Source organism: Solanum verrucosum, unplaced genomic scaffold, assembly GCF_900185275.1.
Source record: "Solanum verrucosum unplaced genomic scaffold, falcon-dt-bn FXZP01000012.1, whole genome shotgun sequence".
NCBI lineage: Eukaryota > Viridiplantae > Streptophyta > Magnoliopsida > Solanales > Solanaceae > Solanum > Solanum verrucosum.
The window spans coordinates 811,348-825,359 of NW_026020063.1; positions in this window are offsets into that span (position 1 = coordinate 811,348).

The window sequence follows — 14,012 nt, forward strand, 5'->3', positions numbered from 1 at the left end:
CTGATGGAATCGTTTAAATTGAACTCTTAGGTCATCTTCCTAAACTTCTGATAAAAAATAATCGTTCAAGGTTCAAAAGTTCCCAAAACATAAACCTCTCATAAAAACTAAACGAACGACCAGGTGACTGAATTGTCAGTCTCAGCAAGTCATAAATGACTTTGGATTGCCACAAAAAAGCTCTAAGCAACGAACATGAGGGATAAACACAAAAATGACCAGGAGATCATTACAACGATGATACAACATCTTGCCACGTTGTTAGAGTCATCTAGTACCTTTCTAGAGTAAAGGACAAACTGAACTATGGATCCAATTTCTAAGCTATTATAAGGGGATTTCTGAGGAGACCCGAACCAACATCATGATTTTATTCTACATTGGTCGCGCAGTTCTTAGGTTTGGATTATCTAAAATCTTATCCAACTTGATGCTCAATACTATTCCAAAATAATGTAATAATGATCAATAACCGTAAAGATGTCTCAATTCATGAAAAGTATCCCACTTTAGGGGAAAAATAAAAAATTGTTACTTTGAGTCTATGCTCCATATTACTTATTTAGAATTTAACTGGATTGATCTGAACTTTACTTTAAAACTTGACTATACTTTTATGAAAATTTGACTGTGCTTTCCCAAATATGAGATATACTTTCCTTAAAGTTGAATATGTTTTATTTAAGAAATTTTCTATACTTTCTTTATGAAAATATGCATCTTGATATAAAAAATATGCTTTCTTGAAACTCTTCTAAAATAATGCACTTGAAACTAAATTTATTTTCTTGAACTCTTTCTTAAAATAATTCTTTAAAATCTTGAAATATACTTTACTCATGAAAAAATGCATAAGAAATAGTATGACAAGATTTTCAAATAACTTTAGCTAAGAAAGGATCATGTTGTAGAATAACATGAATTCTTAATCAATCAAGGATCATTAACAACATGAAGTGTAGTGATTTCAATAATAGAATTCGCAATGAGCATATTTGAAATAGAAGAACTCGAAAATCATGAACTTTGAGGTAAAAATCTTAGCTTAATTTTTTTTGAGGTATTACATAATGCCATCGTACAGTTATCCAAAATAATTTATAAATGGTACATTGAACTTTTTTTATTGAGTCAAATAAATAAATCACTTTAGGACATACTATTTATTAATTATAGTTCATAACTTTTATTCCATGTAGTGATACGATATAACATAAATGAAGATAGTCATGGCAAAGTACTACAAATAACCAGAAAAATCATCCTCAACAATAGTCATAACAAGCTACAATGATAATCAAAGTATAAAAATAATTATCACAAATAGTAATCAAACTAGACATCCTTTTCTTATATCTCTAATTATTTTAGTCAACCACTAAAAAGAAGATTCATTGAAAATCATCTTGAAGACCAATTATTAGTGTTACTCATTCTCAACATCGAGAAAAGTTTTTTTACGCCTATGCTAATTAAAATGTTGAGTGTTATTATGTTGGCTAGTATAACTAATTAAATTGGACATAATTCATTAACACTGAAAATAAGAACTTAAATTTAAGATCAGAGTTTATGTTGCGTCATCCTTACCCTTAAGATAAATTAGATATTTTTATATATAAAAAATAACAACGTAGAAGGTGATTGAACTATAGGGAGAGTGGTGGACATAAAGTCTCTACAATCCAATCATTTTATTGAGTGCCTTGTGACGTATTTAAAGATGAAAGAAGACTATATCGAAGAGAATAACATGATGAATTTGTCTGATAAATTTTTTGAATTCGGTAGAAAACGAACGACGACGTAAGTAATTGAAATAGGTCAACAACTCAAATACATATTAGCAAAAAATTTGGGCTCCTTCATCTTCGAGGTAAGAACACGACAAACAAAAGTCCTATTTCTTTTGAAAAACATGAATTATATATACTTTTACACACATATATATGCATTTAAATTATTTTTACTATAATAGATTACAAATCATTTCAATAGAAACTCGTAATTGCATTCATTCATTGATTTTTAAATTTTCATGTTGATTACAGATACTAATCAAGATATTAAATTACTGGCAAATGTAATTTAAAGATTAATTTTATTGAAAGCACTAGTTAACTTATTTCATGTGTTAGATTCATAAATCCACTTGCAATATGACATAATGAACACTTATAAGCTTTTCAAACTACAAATCATCAATATCTATATCGAGAATTGAGTATCATCAACAACTTATTACTTGATATACCGTGAGTTTATGGTATTTTTAATGCATTTCACTTACAAGTTGTGTGTGTCTAGGGCGTTTTTATATTGGTTTTTATGGTTTTTATCATGTTTTGCAGGAAAGGTGTTCAGGTGCGAAAGTTTAGAGACAGCTGAAGGAAATGCAGAAAAAAGGCATATACGGAGGTGATCTACGGACCGTGGATGGTAGGTTATGACCGTAGATCAGCAGGCATGCTATTGAGGACAAATCAGGGAAGTCTGACCAAGTGTGGAACCACGGTGCCCATTGACGGTCCGTACTGTTGATCCGTAGAGTGAGACTGCGAGGGTTCCAGTACCTGATTTTTGAAGATTCTAAGTATGGAACTACGGAGGGGATTGACGGACCGTAGGTCGATCTACAGTCCATACTGTTGGTCCGCCATTTGCTTCAGAGAAGCTGATTTTTGGAAGCTGAAATATTTTCTAAGTCCCGAGTGACGGAAAGGACTTACGGACCGTAGATCCATCGACGGTCCGTAAGTCGTTCTCGTGGATTGAAGACGCGTACCTGAACAAAACTTTCCTTAATTTGTTTCCTTTTTTATTTAGGATTTGTTTTATATAAATAGGACATGTAAACCTCGTTTTTGGGGGTTACACACTATTATTCTATTTTTGCTTTGTAACTTTGGAGATTAATTTGCAACTCTAGCAATTATTGATTTCCCAAGTTCGTTTTGAAGATTTTGGCTTTGCAATTCAAGTAAAATTTTCTGGGTTTATTATTCTCTCTACGTAAGTTCATGATTTCTTCATCTACAATTATGAATTGTTTTCTTGCCAATATGAGTAACTAAATCCACAACTAGGGTTGTGGGAACCATGATCGATTAACAAAGTATGAATAGTAAATAAGCAATTCTTGACTAGTATTTTGCATGCATTGATAATTCTTTCGTTTAGAAGTCTTTTTAACGGTGGCCAATGTTAGAACTCGCCTTGTTACTACTTGCCGGACCAAGGAGGTAATTAACAAGAAAAGAATTATCAACATAGATTTAGTGTGATACTATCTAATAGGCTAGTGTCGATTGGTGCGAAGTAATAACTAAGCCAAACATCGATTATGATGTCTAATATGAGGTAAAGGTAAGGGTTAGTAAATTATACACACGTAGCCGGACCAATGTGCGGGGTGAAATTCTCTAGATGCCAGACCAAGGATTTAGAGATACCTAACTTATCACTTTGCATGTAATACACTAGAAAAGGATTGATATTACTAGGATTACTGCGTTATGAGATTGTGGGGAACACGTATACCCTAGTTATTTCTCTTATCTTGATAACAACCAAAGTTGAGTTTGATTATTGATTACTTATTAAGTTCTTACTATTTGTTTCACACAAGCACAACCCCCCTTTTATTACCTATTTCTGGAAATAAATTGACTAATTGAATATAATTGTTGGTTAAAAGTAAAGTCTAAACCATTTTCCTCATGGGATCGATCCTAACCTACAAGTTGGGTTATTTACTTGATAACGATCGCTTATGCTTCTGAAAGGAGGTGTAATTTGAGCATATCAAATTTTGGCGCCGCTGCCGGGGAATCTGGCTTTTAGATTTTGTTTTAACTACAATATTGAACGTTAGTCAAATATTTCCTAATTTTACTTTTTTTCTTTGTTTTTGTCTCTCTCAGGTTCCGACTCTAGTGTATGCCAAGTACACGGAGCCAAGGCAAACCACTTACTCCGTACGATCCAGAGTTGAACAGAACTTTGCAAAGAATGAACAATCAAGGACTTCCAGTTCATCCTATCGGTGGAAATCTAGATGAACAGTTGAGTTACAGCAACCAAGAGTAGTTGGTGGGGAAAACTGGGGTCTAGCTAAAATCAATTGGGAGATGCAGTGAGAGTGCATGGTCCACCAGGCCCACAACACCATGACAACTATCGGGGCAACATCGACATAGCAGACTCCGATGGACCCATCGTCCTACCTCCTCTACCTCCAGGGCACACATTTGTGGTGACTAGTAGTTTGATGCAGATGCTTACAGCAAGAGCCTTATTTTCAGGATCGCCATCGGAGGATCCACATGCTCACTTGGCCAAGCTAAGGGTGGTTTGCAAAAGTTGTGTAGGTAGACCAGACTTGGATATGAATGTCATTGGATTACGAGTGTTCCCTCTGTCACTGACAGGCGATGCTACAGTATGGTTCACTGAGCTTCCTTATAACTCAATTTTCACATGGGACCAACTAGCAGAGGTGTTTAAAGCAAAGTACTATCCACTGTCTAAGAAGCTTAATCACAAAGATAGGGTCAACAATTTTGTGGCATTACCTGGAGAGTCTGTGAGTAGCTCTTGGGACAGATTCACTGCTTTCGTAAGAAGTGTCCCAAATCACCGTATTGACGATGAGTCACTGAAGGAATATTTCTATCGAGGACAGGATGATAACAATAAAGCAGTACTTGACACTATTGCTGGAGGTTCATATGGTGATTGTACATACGCACAGATTGCTGAAAAATTAGAGAGATCTCTCGCAACAATAAAGCGTGGAGCACTAGGAGGTAGATACTGGGAGAAACACATTTGCTGTTCATAATGCTACTGTTAACTCTGCAAATGATATTCGTGAGGAGATGGCTCAGATGAGGACAGAGTTGGGGTTGGTATTGAAGCATGTGAGTGGAGGAGCAGAAAAGGTAAATGCTATAAACTATTTAACTAGAACTCCACCATCAGTTGAGGAGTGTTACTATGAAGAGGACACTTATGCGGTGAACGATCAGACGGGGGGTTTCCGACCAAACGCCCAAGGATCCAATAGGAAAATTGGCGCCAAGGTCAAGGGAACCAAGGTCGAACTATGGAAATTACAACCGAGAGGGTCACTATGTCCGAGATGGGAACTTCAATCGCGACAACAACTACAACAGGAACAACTATGGCAACAGAAACGATCGGGTTGGACCCTATGTTCCCCCTCAAAATCGGGAATCTGGTGCTAGGGAAGCTGGAGGTAATATGACGCGTATCGAAGATATGCTGCATAAGATGATGAGAAGGTTTGATGCGACTGATGAGAATGTGAAAGAGATGAGAAACGACTTATCTGGTATTGGTCAAAAGGTTGACGCCCATGCAGTGTCAATAAAGCATCTAGAGCAGCAGATGACGCAGTTGTCTACTACAGTGAACCCGCGTCAACCTGGCACTCTTCCAAGCAACACCATCCAGAATCCAAAGAATGATGGACATTGTATGGCAATTACTACTCGAGGAGGTAAGCAAACCATAGATCCACCTATGCCGTCTGTGGTGGAAGTTGAGAATAGAAAAGAAGATGATGTGGTGAAAGTTAGAGAGGAGTCAGAGGTTGTGACAGAACAAGAAGTGGAGATACCTCAGAAAGTGGTTCCCATACCTAGACCTCCACCACCTTTTCCACAGAGGTTAGTGAAGAAGACTGAAGATGGTAAATATCGCAGGTTTATCACTATGTTGAAGCAGCTTTCTATCAATGTCCCTTTGATAAAAGCCTTGGAGCAAATGCCTGGATATGCAAAATTCATGAAAGATATGGTGACAAAGAAAAGGTCTGTGAGTTTCGAAGATGATGATAGATTGCAGCATTGTAGTGCTATTGCTACAAGATCTCTGGTGCAGAAGAAGGAAGACCCTGGTGCTTTCACGATCCCATGTACTATAGGGTTATTACACTTTGCTAAGGCATTGTGTGATCTTGGTGCTAGCATCAACCTCATGCCTTTATCTATTTACAAGAAGTTGGGTCTAGGGGATCCAAAGCCCACTGCAATGCGGTTACTGATGGCTGATCGGACTGTGAAGAGGCCCATAGGTGTGCTCCATGATGTGCTAGTGAAAGTAGAGTCTTTCATCTTTCCGGCGGATTTTGTGATCCTTGACTGTGAGGTTGATTTTGAGGTTCCCATCATCCTTGGGAGACCATTTCTTGCCACAGGGCGTGCGTTGGTTGATATGGAAAAGGGACAGATGAAGTTCAGACTGAACAATGAAGAACAACTTTCAATATCTGTAGATCCATGAAGCAGAATGGTGAGCTACAAACAGTATCTGCTATAACTTACAGAGTGGAGAATGGGTCAGAAGTGCAAATTGAAGAGCGATTAGGTGTTGAGGCACTAGCAGCAGTCATGATGAATTTTGGTAGTGATGGTATTGAAGAGTATGATGAGTTGGTAGCCGCACTTGATAAGTGTGAATATCGGTCCAAACCAAAGAAGTATGAGCTAGACATGAAGAATCGCGAGTCCCCACCCACAAGACCATCTATTGTGGAGGCACCGAAATTGGAGCTTAAAGCTCTACCACCGCATTGAGGTATGTATATTTAGGCGAAGAGAATACTTTGCCGGTCATCATTGCAGCAAATTTGAATGCAAGGCAAGTAGAGTGTTTGGTGACTGTATTAAAGAGGTTCAAGCGAGCGATTGGGTGGACTATTGCAGATATTATTGGGATCCCCCCGGTATCTGTTCTCACAAAATCCAACTCATGCCAGATCATAAGCCCAGTGTTGAGCACCAGAGAAGATTAAATCCACCTATGCAAGAGGTAGTCAAAAAGGAGATCATCAAGTGGCTGGATGCGGGAGTTATTTATCCCATCTCAGATAGTAATTGGGTATGTCCTGTGCAGTGTGTACCAAAAAAAGGTGGTATGACTGTGGTTCCAAATGAAAGAAATGAGCTTGTTCCAATGAGGCCTGTCACTGGATGGAGAGTTTGTATGGATTACCGGAAGTTGAATGCGTGGACAGAAAAAGACCACTTTCCTATGCCATTCATGGACCAGATGTTGGATAGACTTGCAGGCAAGGGTTGGTATTGTTTTCTTGATGGGTATTCGGGCTACAATCAAATTTCTATAGCTCCAGAAGACCAAGAGAAGACCACCTTCACTTGCCCATATGGGACTTTTCTTTCAAACGGATGCCATTCGGATTGTGCAATGCTCCAGCGACCTTCCAGAGATGTATGATGTCGATATTTTCTGATATGGTGGAGGACACTATTGAAGTGTTCATGGATGATTTTTTAGTTGTAGGTGATTCGTTTGATCATTGTCTAGAACATCTGGCCGAGGTGCTCAAAAGATGTGAAGACTGCAACTTGGTGCTGAATTGGGAGAAATGTCATTTCATGGTAAAAGAAGGTATTGTGTTGGGTCATCGAATTTCAGAGAAAGGTATTGAGGTTGATAGAGCAAAAGTTGAGATAATAGAAAAGCTTCCACCACCCATCTCTGTAAAAGGGTTAGAAGTTTTCTTGGGCATGCAGGTTTTTATAGGAGATTCATCAAAGATTTCTCAAAAATTGCACATCCCTTGTGCAAACTGCTCGAGAAGGAGAGTAAGTTCTATTTTGATGATGCTTGTCTTAGAGCATTTGGAGAGTTGAAGGAAAAGTTGGTTACAGCACCTATCATTATTTCACCGGATTGGGGACAACCGTTTGAGGTAATGTGCGATGCGAGTGGAGTGGCGCTTGGTGTAGTATTGGGTCAAAGGCGTGAGAAAATTCTTCACCCTATTTACTATGCTAGCAAAGCTCTAAATGTGGCCCAGAAGAATTATACTGTGACCGAACAAGAACTTCTTGCGTGGTTTTTGCATTCGAAAAATTTTGTTCCTACTTGCTTGGTACTAAGGTCATCGTGCATACTGACCATTCTGCATTGAGGTATTTGATGGCGAAAAAGGATGCAAAACCACGATTTATTAGATGGGTATTGTTGCTGCAAGAGTTTGATTTTGTGGAAAAGATAGAAAGGGAACCGAAAATCAAGTTGCCGACCACTTGTCCAGATTAGAGGAAGAGGCCATGCTAAAGCTTGGAGATAGGGCTGAAATTAATGATGCTTTTCCAGATGAACAGGTATTGGCTGCTTCTAATGATTTGATTCCTTGGTTCGCAGACTTTGCTAATTATTTGGCAAGCGACATTGTGCCACCCGATTTGTCTTTTCACCAAAGAAAAAGTTTATGCATGATGTGAAGAAATTCTTTTGGGATGAGCCTTATTTGTATCGTAGTTGTGCTGATGGGATTATTCGTCGCTGTGTGCCTGAGGTTGAAATGTTGAGTGTACTTGAAGCATGCCATTCATCGCCCGTTGGTGGGCATCATAGTGGTATTCGGACTGACATAAGATTTTGCAGAGTGGATACTATTGGCCTACCATCCACCAAGATGCTCATGATTTCGCCAAGTCTTGTGATCGTTGCCAAAGAGATGGAGGGATTTCAAAGAGGCAAGAGCTCCCTATGAATCCTATACTGGTGATCGAATTTTTGATGTATGGGGCATTGATTTCATGGGTCCATTTGTGAGTTCATATGGATGAAGTATATTCTTGTTGCGGTTGATTATGTATCGAAGTGGGTGGAAGCAGTAGCGCTCTCCAACAACGAAGGTAAAAGTGTCACCGCATTCTTGAAAAAGAATATCTTCTCCAGATTTGGTACACGAGGGCTATTATTAGCGATGGAGGCTCTCACTTTTGTAATAAGTTGTTCAAGACACTACTTGAGAAATATGGTGTCCGTCACAATGTAGCCACTCCTTATCATCCACAGACTAGCGGTCAAGTTGAAGTGTCCAACAGAGAAATAAAGCAGATATTGGCGAAGACTGTGAACGCCAATCGAACGGATTGGTCAAGGAAGCTTGATGATGCTCTATGGGCATATCGCACTGCATACAAGACCCCATAGGTATGTCGCCTTACCAACTTGTATATGGGAAGTCTTGTCATTTACCAGTAGAGCTAGAGCACAAGGCTATGTGGGCAATGAAGAAGTTAAATTTGGATTGGGGCACTGCATCTAATCAAAGGATGAATGACTTGAACGTGCTTGATGAGTTTCGCCTAAAAGCTTATGAAAGTTCAGCCTTATACAAAGAGAAGATGAAGAGGTATCATGATCAAAGAATTGAAAAGCGAGAATTTGTGGTTGGTGATCGTGTGCTGCTATTCAACTCTAGGTTGCGCCTATTTCCAGGCAAACTCAAGTCCAAGTGGACCGGGCCATTTTTGCTCACAAAAGTGCTCTCGCATGGAGCGGTTGAGCTTGAAAATAAGGATGGAACAAGGTTTGTGGTGAACGGGCAAAGGATAAGATCTATCTGGGAAATGCTGAAACTGTGCAAGAAGTGATTGAGGCCTGCAATCTTGATGAAGTCTGAGTAATCAAGATACTGCGTCGTGCCGCGACGTTAAATCAAGCGCTGCTTGGGAGGCAACCCAAGATGTACAATCTAGCCAACGATAGGGTTCTGTTTTCCATTACGTAGTTTAGCTTTCTTTGATTACTTGCGTCTTTGTATCAATGTAGGTAGGGGTTTCAGTATTTTAGTTCTTAGTGTTGGCTAGAAGTAATATAGGGTCCGTGTCTAAAAAGTGTCCAGAAAATGTAAAAAAATAGCCTATTGGTTGCTACATGTGCAGGTACACCACGCAAGAAATCTGCAGAAAATGGTCTGGTGCAGAGGTCTACGGACCCCATCGACGGTCCGTCGATTGATCCACGGACCGTCAATGGTATCCGTAGATCCCAGGTAAGTCCCTAAATTGTCCAGTATAATAGTGATCTACGTCCCGATCTACGGACCGTAGATCGACTCACGGACCGTAGACGGGGTCTCGTGGTCCAAACCCTAAAGTTATCTGACCCGACCCGGACCCCCATTACTTAAAAGCCCCCATGTTTCAAATCATTTCCCTTCCCTCCATTACTCCCAAAACCATTTCACCCACTCTTTAAACTCCCCAAATCACTCCATAACCACCACATAATATCCTCCCTTCCATAAATTCCCAAAATCCTTCCATACCAAACTCAACCCATCCCATAATCTACCAAAAAGGGTCCGGTGTTTGGTCAGTAACGAAAAGGTGACTCCTTGGTCTTGCTAAGCATAGTACCATCACGCAATCACCCCACTCCTTGTTGCTTGTAAGGTAATAGACTTTCTCTTCACTTTGAATTTGATTCATAGATTGAATATAGAGAGTCGGGAGTTGGGTCTTGACCTTGGGTAATTGTTAGATGAAATTGCATGATAAACTTGAATATTACAATGCCCTTGGAACGATAGATAGTGATTGTATAGCATTGGTGTAATTTATGTGATCGTAAATACTATATGCTAGTTTCGACTTAGGGTTCCACATCTAGTCTAAATTGTTGGGTATAATAATCGGTCGGAATCTTAAGAATGACGAACTAGCATATTTTAAGTTTGTAAATGCATGAGAGGTTGTGTTAGTGTTGAAAACAAAAGCCAAAAATGTATGATACCTGGCACTGATGGCTTCCACGATACCCCGTCTACGGACCGTAGATCCATCTACGGACCGTAGATGGGGTTCGTCATTGGATGCACCTGCAAATTTTCACCAAGTGTAAAACCACGGCGGTGGACTACGGTCCGTAGATCCATCTACGGACCGTTCTGCACTTCCGTGGTTTCCATCTGCGACCTATATGCAGGCCCCCTGATCCACGGAAGAGATCCACGGACCGTAGATCAGTCTACGGACCGTAGGTCTCCTCCGTGGATGACCACTGTAGCATCTGTCAAATTTTTTTGTGGACTTAGTTTAGGGTCGTTACCAATTCTAAAAAGTTTCTTTTGCTGCATATGGTTAGTTTTGGCACTAATATCGTTCCCGCAGGTACGATGGCACCCAAGAAGATGGTCACCTACTCAAAACGGGGCAAGTCCAAATCGGTTGCCCCTAGTTTCCGGTTGATTGATGAGGACACCGAGAACGACTCTGACCCAGCATATGTGCCTCTCAACCCTAGGGCTTCTCGCGCTGCACCCAGAAGCACCCCCCGGAAGGTGATCCCCGACGTAGTCACTGTCTCCCAGTCTGATGAGGAGCACACACTGATCGGGTCACCAACTGGGGCTGCTTCCAGTTCAGAGGGACCTATGTCCGGATCCGAGTCTACCCATGCCTCAGGCTCCCAGTCTGCCCACTCTTCACAATCAGAGTCTGTCCATGCTACAGGGTCCAACGCCAAATCATCCACAGGGTCTGGAGAGAATGACCAAGCAGCCTCGTCTGATGAGGCAACTAGTTCAGAGTCCATGCCTGCACCAAGGAATGATGAACCCGCTCCTGTAGCAGGGGAGCTGAATAGGTGGTGTGTAGAGGGTCAATGGCAAATCTATCGGGATGCAAAGATGGTCAATGACAAACAAAAGATGGCCCGATTAATTCAAGAGGAGCGCAGAGTCCTCACGGGGAGCTTGCATACTGTTCCAGATATTCACCGGCTGTTCAAACTTCACAAGTGTGACTGGATGGCTCGAGACCCAGGGACGTATAGCGAGGAGATTGTCCGGGAGTTCTATGCTTCCTATGCTGCCACTCTCCGCGGGTCCATTTCCAAGCGGTCAAAGCCACTAGCTCAGGCTCCGCTCACTTCCACCTTGGTTCGAGGGTGTCCGGTGGACATATCACCCGCCACCATTAGCCGTTTTCTCTATGGTCCTACCACGGGCCACTCTTGGTCTCCTAACACTTCAGAGTTTGATTACGCTGGGACATCGTGCGGAGTGGCGCTTTCCAGAGGAATGCTGAGCAGCGAGAGGCTGTGATACTATGGCTGGCCAGGTACATTGCTGCGGATGGCGAGCGAGCGGAATGGGTCGCTGCTCCACGGTTGGGCATCCGGAAGGCCACGTTAAATTTTGTGGCCAAGTTCTTCTGGCTGCTGGTGCGTAACAGAGTATCTCCTACAAAAGCTGACAATCAAGTCACTTGGGACAGAGCGGTGATGGTTGCAGCATTGGTAGCAGGAGTAGAGATCGACTTTGCCCGCATGCTGCTGGCAGAGATTCACGAGAGAGCTTTCAGGACCTCCACTACTTACCCCTTCCCATGTCTGATCTTTCACTTGTGCAGGGACTCTGGAGTGCCGATCTGGCATTGTGACAGGCTAGTCCACCCTACAGGGGCATTGGACATCGGCCTTATTCGGGATGACGCAAATGTGGCAGCACCTCGCAGAGAGCCTCAGGTTGAGGTACCTCTTTGGGTGCCGATCTTGCAGACACAGTGGGGCAGGCACAGGGTGATGACCTAAGCATCCCCGATCACACCGACACTGTTCAGGGCACCTCATCTCAGGCAGCTAGTATGGCTCCTAGCTCTTCCCGGTCCACACCGCAGTTAGGAGCTACTGTGGTCCCTTTGGCCAGAGTCCAGAAATTAGAAGCTCAGATGGCCACCCTGCTGCATCAATCCAGCCGTGGATGCAAAAGTCCATCGCCGAATCAGAGGCCAGAATGGAGCGCAGGATGGAGGGGATGATGGACCGTAAGGTCCTGGCTGTTAATAAGCGACTTGACGCCTTTGAGTTGCGAGTCCTCGAGCGATCAACATGTCCACAGACTTATCTGCTTTGCAGGCTGACATAGCCATGCTCCGGACCGACGTTGATCCCATTCTTGCTGCACCTTCAGTTGAGACTCAGGCTGCCCCTACTGCGCTGGCTGATGATACAGTGCTAGATGCTCTATTCAGTGGCATCGCCGAGGAGGGGTCTGTACCGACACATGCCAAGGGCAAGAGGCACCGCTCTCGTTGCAGGACATCGAGCTCTGCCCCAATTGCAGAGGTTCAGCTTATTTTGAGGGGCGTTGCGAGCACCACTGATGGTGCGGAGAGTTTGATAGAGAACACTACTGAGTGTGCTAGGATTGCTGAGGTGGGCACTACTGAGGGTGCCCCCACTGATGTCCAGAGGGCTCCGGGAAACCGGACCCCCCGGCTTGTTGATGATTTGCCGGCGCTTTGCCCCCAAGGTTTGCTTCACCCCAAATCCATTTTCTTTTACTGTTTATAAATGCATTGTGGACAATTGCATCTACTTTTTGTTGGGGGTGGGGTAAAATGGATTATGAGTGATAGGTGAAGTCTGAGTAACCCACCTCATGAACCTCTTTGGGGTTTTTCTTGCCTGTGTTCTTTTCCCCCAGAGACTGTTTATTTTTGTTAACCGGCATTGTCTTAGGATTTATGTGTAGAAGATTATATAGAAGAAGCATGATTGGCTTATAAAAAAAAATGATACCGTCAGATTCTGGGTTGTATGCTAGAAGTAGGCTACGATTAGTTGATTGTGTTGGCTCTGAGTATGACATAGTAACAATCGACCTTATGACATGACTAGAACTGAAACTTGAAATGGGTAATCTAAATAATCTGATAATGAAATCTGATGTCCAAGAGTGGGTGAGAATCATTGACTGTTCAAACGGTTTTTGTGCAAAACTAGAACTTGCCCGGTTAGTCCTGCTAAGACATTCAATCTAGAGGATAGAAAGTGATCTATAGGCCGTTTGTTCTGAAAATTCACAAATTGCCTAGAAGGATTCAACCAAATGAAATAAACATCCCTTTGATCCAACTTTGAGCCTGAAAATAAACCATTTCTTTCTAAAACCCGAACTCCTTTCCCAAATCTTATGTTGGCCCCGGTCCCTCATTGGACATGTGCATTTGATTAGGCAAAAGCCTAAGTTGAGGGTGGCTAATGTAAAAAAGTAACTTCAATCTGCCTGACCCGACATCGGGTATTGTGCACTCAACTAACGGAAATCCATAAGTGAGGGTGGCGTATGAAGAGGAAACTGAAAGAAAAATGGGTATGAAAAGAGTGGAAAAATAAAAAAAATAAAAAATAAAGAAAAAAAGAAAGGGGAAAACGTG